The following is an 11265-nucleotide window of genomic DNA, read 5'->3' as shown; positions in this document are numbered from 1 at the left end:
TGGGTGGGTAGGGGAGCAGGGGCGGGGGGATATAGGGAACTTTCGGGATAGCATTTGAAATGTAAATAAAGAAAATAATAATAATAATAATAATAATAAATTGAGGAAAAAAAAGAAGCTACCAGGAGCTGCTTCATGGGTACAAATTTTTGCTAAAGATGGTCCAATATTTTAATATAGATGACAGTGAGTACATTGTGGATGGATGCATTTTATTTCGATTATCTACTTATGAGCAATTACAGTGATAAATATTATGTTGTTTATATTTTACCACCAAAAATAAATATATGAAAAATGAAAAAAGAAAAGAAAAGAAAAGAAAAGAAAAGGTGTATATGGTCCTGTCTCTGGTCCTTCTAAATACATTCACTGCACCTAGTTTACAAGAACCTTGAGATTCCCCCCCAGTCACCAGGGTAGTTGGCTAGGGATGTCCTCTGCAAGGCTGTCCTCAGAGACTCCATCAGCTTCATTTGGACCATCGGCAGTGCAGGGCTTGATGAATCTGTCAGGAACCCAAACAGGCTTATCTGCTTCTCCTTCATGTGTTATTTATAGGGCCTCTCCAATGGACCAGGGGCAAAGGAGTTATTCTTGGCAGCATAGCTCCCCAGTGTTTATATGCTGGGGAGAGAGCCTGTTTGTCAACATTTTTAAAATTTATAGTACATAATGCTTCTACTAATTCATCCTGGGGTCAAGTCCCTCTCATCCCTCTCTTGTTTTTTGAGAGAGGAGTGGACCCACTCAATGAGAACTCGGCCGTGAGGGTTATGGGGTATTCCAGACAGTGGGAGATAGTACAGACAGAGGATGTGTTAATGTATGCTGGCCTGTTAGTGGTCTTTAAGGAACACCCATAACCAGCATAGCCATTCTCATGTAGCAATCACCGTCTTGGCATTCTCTTTGGGTTGTGCTACAGCAAAAACACTCCCAGACCCACAAGCAGACCTTTAAATGTTCTCACTGTATCAGGAGAGACCCCAGAAGAAAAAAGATGCTTACACTGACGTGACTGAATCTGCCATGAAGCTCATGGTGCAGGTATTAACCCAGCCAAGATATGTTTGTTTTTAAGTCACATGCTAGGGATAATTAATTGACCTGCACAACATTGAGCAGATTATCTGAAATATTTGTTTAGTCCTAATCACCAAATACTATTAAAAATATCACCCACTCAATTAATTATGCTTCCAATTATGAGAGAATTGCAAGATTTTCTGAATGCTACTTAATAAGGCTTTTAGTTTGAAGAGTATTGTGTCATTTTGTTCTATTTACCACAAAGACTGCCTTGGAGGAGATTAAAGTGGGGACTCTTCAAAGGGGATAATTTCTGCTGAAGTGCATAGTGAGCTCTTTATGCCGAGCCTCTGAGAACAGCGGCTTCATTCTACTTGAAACTTTTCAAAGGGAAGATGAGGTTTGAGACCGGGAGAGAAGATGAGAGGAAGGGGAGGTCAGAGGGGAGATGGGGTTTGAGAGGGACTAGGGTCATATGTTTCCCAATTATAAGAGTATTACAGGAGGCTGAGGAGATGGCTCAGTAGGTAAAGTATTGCCCTGCAAACATAAAGACCTGAGTTCTGATCCCAACATGAAAGCTGAACACAGGCATGCCTGTCTATACAGGGTTGGGTAGCTGAGATGGAAATTCCAAGGGCTTGCTGGCCAGATAGCCTGGCAAATATGGCAAGAGACCCTGTCTCAAAAAATAGGGTATAGAATGATAGGCAAAGATGTCTAGTGTTGACTAGTGTCCTCTACACACACACACACACACACACACACACACACACACACATACTCATTCACACTTATACACAAGCATACACATGCTCACATACATACATACATACATACACATGTATGTACACATGTATAAGACACATATAATGTAAAGAATAAAATCAGTGGAGTGGGTTGGGAGTTGGGTATCGACAAGGTGAGAGTCAGGGTTTAGTTTTGGAGACAGTCTCTGCTGAAGGACTCCTCTGCTGTGACTGGTCCACCTGCTCAGAACCCTGAGTGAGAAGCAGACAGACAGATAGACATTAAATCTGTTGCTTCATCTTCACTCTTTTCTTCATTCCCCAAGAAACTGAATTTTGTGGTCACCCTGGGGAAATCATTGCCCGCATAGGTAATTTCCATTGCCAAATAGCTGGCCCCATTCTCTTCGTCACCAAAACAAGACTAAGGAAACAGCTGGGTAGGATTCGTAGACCATTTTATACCTGAATAGCCTGAGGTTCATAGAGCTGGAATGTCTCATCCAAGGTCCCCAGAAAGTAGGGGTACAAATCTCCCATCTAAGTCCTTGTCCCAGAGCAAAACATTTTCTTGGGTTCAGGAGTAAGTTCATGTTCAGAAACCCACGATCCTACATTGTGTCTCTATCTGAATCTCTGTTTCCAGGCTAACTGCATTTTCCATTTGGTGAGAGTATGCTCAGAAGGCTGCAACTCACTGAGGTTGGGAGTCAGCAAAAGGACACAGAGACTGACTCTAGTGGGAGACCTTCCAAGACAGTGAGGTGTTTGTGAGGTTTTGGGGTCAGTTCACAGGCTGAAGATGTGTTTCTTTGGAGAACCAAGGAGGAAAGGTTTCTAAGGCTATATTCAAAAGACCTTAGGTAGGTAAGAAAGGTGATTGGGTGGGAAACACTAGCTGTGCCCCTTGAGGGCCTGAGTTCATAGCCTTAGCACACATGCAAAAAAGAAAAGGAAAGAAGAGGAGGAGGAAGAAGAAGTAAAAGAAGAAGAAACCTAAGTAGAAACAGAAGCAGATGAAGCAGAAGCATCAGCAGAAAGGAGGAGGAAGAGAAGAAGAAGAAGAAGAAGAAGAAGAAGAAGAAGAAGAAGAAGAAGAAGAAGAAGAAGAAGAAGAAGAAGAAGAAGAAGAAGAAGAAGAAGAAAAGAGAGGGGGTAGGGGGAGGAAAGCAGCAGCAGGTATGGCCACATGTGCCTATAATACCAGGGCCAGGAGAGGATGCGGGGCAGAGACAGGAAGATTATTGGGGCTTGCTGGCAATAGCCTTGCTGAAAAATGCCAATTCCAGTTCAGTGAGAGACCCTGTCTACCTGGATTAAAGCAGAGAACAACAGATGTCTGCCTCTGGTATCTACACCCACTTAAGGGTACACATACTGCACATATGTATACACAGATACAAAAATCACACACATACAAATACACACACACACACACTCACTCACTCACTCACTCACTCTCTGACTGGCTGAAGGATCCTGAAAGGAGTCCTAGATAGAAACCCAGGTTCAGGTAAGGTCCCCTTGGTATCCCTCAGCTAGCTAGTCTGTTAGTCTAGTCTAGCCTAGCCTAGTCTAGTCTAGTCTAGTCTAGTCTGTCCCAGTCATTTGCCAGCTGCTTTCCCCTCTGAGTCTGATTCTTGAAGTTCTAATGGCCTCATCTTATTTTGGTTTTTCTTTTCTTTCTTTTTTTTTTTTAATTTGGTTTTTCCAGACAGGGTTTCTCTGTATAGCCCTGGCTGTCCTGGAACTCACTCTGTAGACCAGGCTGGCCTCGAACTCAGAAATCTGCCTGCCTCTGCCTCCCGAGTGCTGGGACTAAAGGCGTGTGCCACCACTGCCCGGCTATTTTCATTTTTCTAGACAGAGTTTCTTTGCATAGCCTTGTCTGTCCTGGAATTTACTACATAGAGCAGTCTGGCCTCGAACTCACAGAGATATGCATGTCTCTGCCTCCCAAGTGGTGGAACTTGTGCCACCATGCCTGGCTAATGAATGATAGATACTCCAAACAATCTCATCCTGTGAAGACACCTGTCATTGGGGTTGGGCTCACCTGGCCTTATCTTAATTTGATGACATCTGAAAAGACCCTCTTTCCAAATAAGATCACGTTCACTGGTATAGTAACTTACTCTTAACATATCTTTTTGAGGGACAGCATTTTACTCATAACATGGCTGTCTTTTCCATTTCACTAACTCTTGGGATTTCATAAATAATTGTCAGAAAGGCTTCCTACCATGGTCACATTTCAAATGTTCTGATTTGGGGGAAAAAATAACCTTAAGCAACTTCAAAGAAAAATATTTTTCTGTATTTGTGCAAGAAAAGGAATTACAACGTCCTCAATTTCCCCAGTGCTCTATATTACTTATAAGAAAACTGAAGCCCCTCTATTGGAGTCCCTCCAGGTGTGACAACCTACTTGATGCTAAATGGGGTTCGTAAAGCTCTCTGAACAAAGTGTCTATTGTTGGTGGCATTTGCACGCCACTCTCGCTTGGTGCACACTGTACTTAGGAGGCCCGTTCCGTGACGCTGATCCATTTGAATGCTTATCTTAATTCATACTTTCAAAAGAAGTGGCTTTACCAACCTCAGCTCTGGGAACAGAAGAGGGCTTTTGCCGGAACATTAGGGGATGTGGTGCTTTTGTTAGAGATGATGGGGAGTCATGGCAAGCAAATAAAAGAAAGCAGGGGTAAAGATTACAGAAAAGATGTCTGTTCCCTTTCTGATGCATGTGTGCCATGCATTGATATGAAACTCAGGTAGTCAAATTTGGTGGCAAATGCCATTTCTGGCTGAGGCATCTCACCATCTCCATCACTCATCCAATTCTTCCCCTGAATCTTTGTATGCATTTCCACATTTAGAGGGGAAATGATAGAAAATGGCTAGCATGCATGTTCTCCACTCACCATATTTTTAAAGTTATTCCTTTTACATTTTTTAAATTGTAATTGCATATATAATATAAATATTTCCCTTCTCTTCCTCCAAAGCCTCCCATATACTTCTCCTTGGTCTCTTTCATATTTGTGGCTTCTTTTTTCAATCACTGAATTTTTAAATGTATGTTTATTTGTGTGTGTGTGTGAGTGTGTGTGTGTGTGTGTGTGTGTGTGCACCCTATGTGATGCTGTAGGTGGAACTTAGGTCCTCTGGAAGAGCAACACATCTTCTTAACCATCTTTTCAGCCTATGCATTTTGAAATTTGAAAGAAATGCTCATTTTCTGGTCTCAGGGCACCATGGGAACCCTTGACTGCAGCTGAGCAAGGAATGCTCTTCTTAGGACACAGGACCATACAAGGTGGAAGGAACCAGTCCGCACACTGGATCAACTAGGGTTATAGCATGTGGTTCTACCACAGCTATGGACTGCCTCTGTTTCAGCCAACTCACAGAGCCCAGTCCTCACCAAATTCTGAAAAGATAGGACATGCAGTCCGGCCCCGCTTCCCATCTCCTTTCAGACCCTCCTCCTCTTCTCTGCTGAGCATCTGTGGATCTCCTTGGCATCCATGTTCCTCCTCTCACTCCCCAACAGCCTTCAATGCCTGCCAGAGAGTCTTTTTGAGTCATAAATAGCTTCTGCTACATGTTTCCAGAGACTAAAATGGAACCCAGGACTAAGCCAAGCAGTGCTTCCCATGGCCCTGGACTAGGTCACGGTGATTGGCTCAAGTGTGTGAGACACTTGCAGAAAGACCATTGTCTACACTCTAGGAGCTACTGGCAGGTGTGTGTGTGTGTGTGTGTGTGTGTGTGAGAGAGAGAGAGAGAGAGAGAGAGAGAGAGAGAGAGAGAGAGAGAGAGAAAGGGGGCAGGAAGATAAAGATGGCCTTTGAAAACCTAGCCAAGTTGCTGGATTAAGCTTCATGCAAAATCCATGCTCTGTTTAGTTTCTAGCACAATAAACTCCCCCTAGTCACTTGAGTTCATTCGTAGTGGGTTGTACGCTAATTCAAACTGAACGTCAATCTTTATTCCTCTCTCCTATTCCTCTCGGTCACCTTCTTGTTCACACATTCCAGTGTTCTAGAGTAATATACTTAAGACATGGTGGCAAGGTGCTTGCAGCATACTCAAGGGCAATAACTTGAACTGTCCAACATGGTTGCTATATGTCACTAACCCTTAAAGTGCAGCTTATATGGCAGAGGAACCGGGAGTTTAATTCAAACTTATTTTCATTACTTTTAACTTTAAAAAATTTCGTTTATCTATTCATAGTGTGTGTACACCCATGTATGTTGGGTGTGGGTGTAGGTACACACACGTACCATGTCAGAGGCCAGTTTGCTAGAGTTGGCTCTTTCCGTCTACCACATGGGTCCCAGGGATTGAATTCAGGCTACCGAGCTTGGTGGCAAGTGCCTTTTATGATGAGCCATCTCACTGGGCCTCGATTTTATTTTAAGAATTGGTGAGGAGCTGGAGAGATGGCTCAGTGGTTAAAGCACTTGTTTTTCTTGTAGAGGATCCAGATTTGATTCCCTGTACTTACATGTGGGGCTTGTAACCATTTGTAACTTCAGTTCCAAGAGATGAATTGTCACTTTCTGACCTCTAAGGGCACCAGGCACTCTTGTAGGATACAAACATAAATGCAGGCAGAACAGTCAAACACATTTAAAAATGTATACAAATTTTTTTTTAAAGCCATAAATATAAAAAAAAATTAAAGACTTTTTTTTTTTAAGAATTGGAATTGGAACAGCCACTTGGGGCTGGCAGAAACTGTGCTGAGTAGCACAGCTCTGGAAGGAGCTAAGACATATATTGGGTGAGGGCAGAAATTTGGGAGCCTCAAAGGCACTTGGAGGGTGTGGAGAGGGGAGACAGCAAAAGATAGTGTGCTAGCATCATCTGTTACAGGTGCGGAAGGAAAGGATCCAGCAGGACAAGGCTGAGAACTGCACAAGGCACATGGGAGCCTTAGGAAGGAAGGGTATAAAGAAAACCTTACGTCTGTATGGATGTAACACCTGTCAATAATATTTGATGGCCTATGGCTTAGGCAGGAAATAGGAGGTTGGACATTGGGCAGAAAGGATTCTGGGATATTGTCAGGTGAGGGAAATTCTCCTGGGAAGTGACAAGACAGATGCATGGTACCTGAGCACAGGTAACCAGCCATATGGCAGAATGTAGATTAGAATAAATGGGATTTTAAAGTTATGATCTAGTCAGAGAAGAGCCTGGATATATGGCCAAGGTATTTGTAGATCAACTGAGATCATTTGAGATCATAATGAGTCTGAGTCTTATTTCTGGGAACACGGGCCTGGGAGGTAGAACCAGACCTAAGTTGCACATAAGGATCCACAGCAGAGCTATGTGCTGTGAAGAGAAAACCAAGGGGAGTGTCCATTCGTCTCATCAGCAGGAAGGTCACCACTGATCTTTGAATGGGTAGATGGTGAAGCCAGATGGGTTGTGTGAGCAAAGATGTCCCAGTCATGGCTATTGCCAGTTTTATTCAGACCGTAGGATATCATAGACTAGGTGGCAGCAGTCAAGGAAGTGAAGGCATCTAGCTATGACACCGGTCACCAGCTAGTAGCCATGACATTGGTCACCAGCTAGTAGCTATGACACCGGTCACCAGCTAGTAGCTATGACACCGGTCACCAGCTAGTGGCCAGGATTGACTCAGCCTGGGTGATGGTTAGTAGTGATTGTTAACCTGACAGGCTAGAACCAGTGGCTAGAATCACCTAGAGGGAAGCCTGGGGCACACCTGTGAGGGATTGCCTGGATTAGGTCCTCTGACTGGAGAAGATCCACATTCGCTGTGAGTGGTCCCATCCCACAGGCTGGGATCCAGGACTGAGTTGAACTGCTTCCTGTGTGTGCAATGTGGCCAGCCTTTCAGCTACCATGACTTCCTCACCACAGTGAACTACACCTTTTTGAACTGGGAAACAAAACGAGCCCGCTCCCTGGTTTACGTCAGGACATTTTATGACCGTAAAATAATACTAATCTTATCCCTGTCTCGCTTCAAATGAATGGGACTCAAACTATGGTTTTTATCTATTAGGTTCTGCACAATCACTGGGGATTAACCTTCATCTAAATCTCTAACACTAGTCTGGTTTCTACCCCAACTGTGCTCCCCATATACTTGCTGTCTGAAAGTCTCTGGATTATTTCTGCTCCAGCAATCTGGTGTCCTTGGAAGGCCTTTCACTTGGGCATATGCTACCGGTCTTCATGACTAATGGAAACACCTTGGAACTGTTCTGTCTTCTACTTCTTCATGCTCCCTCTCCCTCTCCCTCTCCCTCTCCCCCCTCCATCTCTTCTCTCTTCTCTCCTTCTCCTCATGGACCCTACCTGTGATCCCCCCCCCCCCAAGCCTGGTAACTCAAACTCTCCCTCTCCCTAGTCCCGCCAGTAATTGGCTGTCACCCGTTTTATGTAACTAACAGCTGTAAGTTGGGGAGCAAGGTTTACACAATGAAGGCTGGTATAAGCAAGGATCTGCTCCTCTTGGAGCAACTGGATCTTTGGGCACAGAACTTAGCATTTGAATACAAGCAGCACCAGATCAACCCGCTACCTATGACAGCAACAGGAGAGGTAACTGATACAGACGACCTTCCCCTCCTGCCTTCCCAGTATTTCAGTCAGAGCTGTTGGCTGACCTTCTGTTGGGGGCAAAGTAACCATACTCCCCTGTTAGAACTTCCACATCAGTTCTCAAAGAGAAAGTGGATGAGTGGCTACCAGCTCATAGTCCCCCGGCTTTTCACCTTGCTCGTCTTGATTTGTGTCTAGAGGACACAGGAACATTTCTTCCCCAACTACATCTTTGGAAAACACTGTAGTATCTCATGCTTGTAATCTTGACTCTAATTTCCACCCTGTTGGCTTAGAGTGTCCACCAACAATGTCTTCTAAATCATCCTTTTCTTTTTCCTACCTCTGATATATGTTTATTGGAGGCTTCTATTTTTAGCTTGTCTGGAGGGGGGGTAGGTAATGGGAATTCACAGGATTTATTGCTTAAATTACTTCTCTGGCTCACTCCAACCCCCATCGAAGCTTCTGACAGTGGCACTGTATTTCTTACTTATTAGATTTTTTAAGTGCTCTGTTAGGTGGTTTACAAGCATCCCCCCCAATGTCTCTGCAACCCACATGCACAACAGCTTTAGGAAATTGGTAACGGGTCAGATGTGTCCCATCTTTGGATTGAAATCACGGAGAGCCTCAATTCCACACAGAGATTGTTGGAGGCCTTGAAAAAAATGAAAGAAAGAAAGAAAAGAAAGGGAAGAAAGGGAAGATGGATCGATTGGTAAAGTGTTTGTCATGCAAATATGAGGAACTGAATTCATATACCCAGCCTCCACATAAAAATCCTGGCACAGCAGTATGTAGCTGGAATGCTAACACTGGAGAGGCAGAGACTGGAGGACCCCAGGGGCTGGTTCACTACTCTAGCTGAGTTGGTGTGCTAGAGGCTCAGCTGCAAAACCTGTCTCAAAACATAAAATAAGGTGGCAAGCAACTGGGAAAAAATGCAAGACAACAACTTTGGGCCTCTATACCCACACACAAACAGCTCACAAACACACATGGACACACACATACAAATACATCCATGGACATGAACACATACACACAATTTTAAAAGATCAAAGAGACTAATGTCAGATGTTAGCTCATTTGTAGGATGCACAAGTGGAGAATTGTTTAACCTCTATACTAAAGCCCAAAGTGCAAGTCAAAAATATATTTCCAAATATTTGCAAGCCATTGTGTCTCCCACAACAGCCACAGGGCTTGCAGCTCACGCTATAGCTACTAAGTCATAAGCAAGCTTTTCAGAGACTTCTCTCTGAACTATGTCCATTTTCTCAGAACATGTACTACCCAGAGTCTCATCAAGACACAAGAACAACGAGTCACAGAATGGTGGAGTCAATCGTACACTTTTCCCTGGTTGAAGCTCCTGGACCCTGTGACCCTAGTTCCTCTTTAGAGTCACACCCTGCATTGCTCCTGACCCTGAGCAGTAGATAAGCTGAGTTTGTTCAGGCTTGGTGCCTAAGCAAATGCATTTTCTCTGCTCTAAACATCTGCCCGATGTAAGCCTTAGCAAACTCCTATTGGTCCTTCAAGGCGTTTTCCTAGTGTACCTACGTCCTCCAAAATGCGTGTTCGGATCCCTAGTGTAATGGCATTGACAGTCCGCACTTGAATGAGGGAGACAGATTAATGTCTGCTGCTATTTGGTTTGTCACCTTGACACAGACTAAAGTCATCTGGCAAGAGGAAGCCTTAAGTTACCAAATTGCCTTCATCAAACTGTCTAGGAAGCATCTTCTTGATTAATAATCGATAGGGGAGGGTTCAGCCCACCGTGGGTAGTGCCACACCTGGGCAGATTGTCCTGGAGTGTATAAGAAAGAAGACTTTGTACCTAGTGAGAAGCAAGCCAATAGCAGCATCCTTTCATGGCCTCGGCTTCCGTTTGTGCCTCCAGGTTCCTGCCCCGCTTGGGTTCCTGCTTTGACATTCCTCAGGGAAGGACTTCTCTCTCCCTTTCTCGCTCCTCCCCTCTGACTCACACACATCATGTAACACTTTCTACCAGGTAACATGCTGCAACCTGAAGCCTTTACCAGATGCAGCCCTTTGATCTTGGACTTTCTAGCCTCCAGAACCAGGAGACAATGTTTTGTTCGTTACAAATTAGCCAGTCTATGACAGAAGCACAAAGCAGGTAAGATACCTCTGAGCACCCACTTCCATTATACAGCAGGAACACATTGCCTGTTGGTTATGTGTGACTCATTCTCTCCAGATAATTCTTCTATGGAAGGGGTCATGTCTCTCCATGTATCCCCCTAAGCTCTGTTTCTTCATTGCTAGTCCCCATGTGTGGCCAAATAGAAAGCTGGAGACAGATTAATGGATGTTTTCTACAGAATCCAAACCTGGGCCTTCAAGGTCAATGGAAAGCAGAGAACAAACACAAAAGGGATTTAGAGAAAACAGAATAACCTCTGAGCCAATAAAGCATAGTTGAAAATAGGGACTAGACAAGGAGCTGAGACTGGGAGAGCAGAACTGGCTCTGGCACTAAACATGCCCCAGGTGACCTGGGGAGTCACTTCCATCTCTAGCTTCTCGTTGTACAATATGGCACAAACCCATTTCCCACTAATATATCTTCCAGTTGCTTCCTCTTTACGCTGCTGGTGACTGGCTATGTGACATGTAGCCAGACTCTGGCTGCTTTGTGGGTTCTTCTTTCTTCCACCCTTTTCCACCCCTCTACTTTAAGCCTTTCATCCCCTCTAACACTAGATAGGAGAGGGAAAAAGCATAGAGGGGAAAAGGTGGCGATGTTATTGTTAGACAGACTACTTCCTGATGGTTGGGGCTGTAAAGTTCCTTGGGGCAAGTTTGATCTTCACCATCAGGATATCAAATTCCTCCTCCTCCTCCTCCTCCT

The sequence above is a fragment of the Mus pahari genome, chromosome 7 (assembly GCF_900095145.1).
Source record: "Mus pahari chromosome 7, PAHARI_EIJ_v1.1, whole genome shotgun sequence".
NCBI classification, from domain to species: Eukaryota; Metazoa; Chordata; class Mammalia; order Rodentia; family Muridae; genus Mus; species Mus pahari.
Note: the sequence above shows the minus strand (reverse complement) of the source record.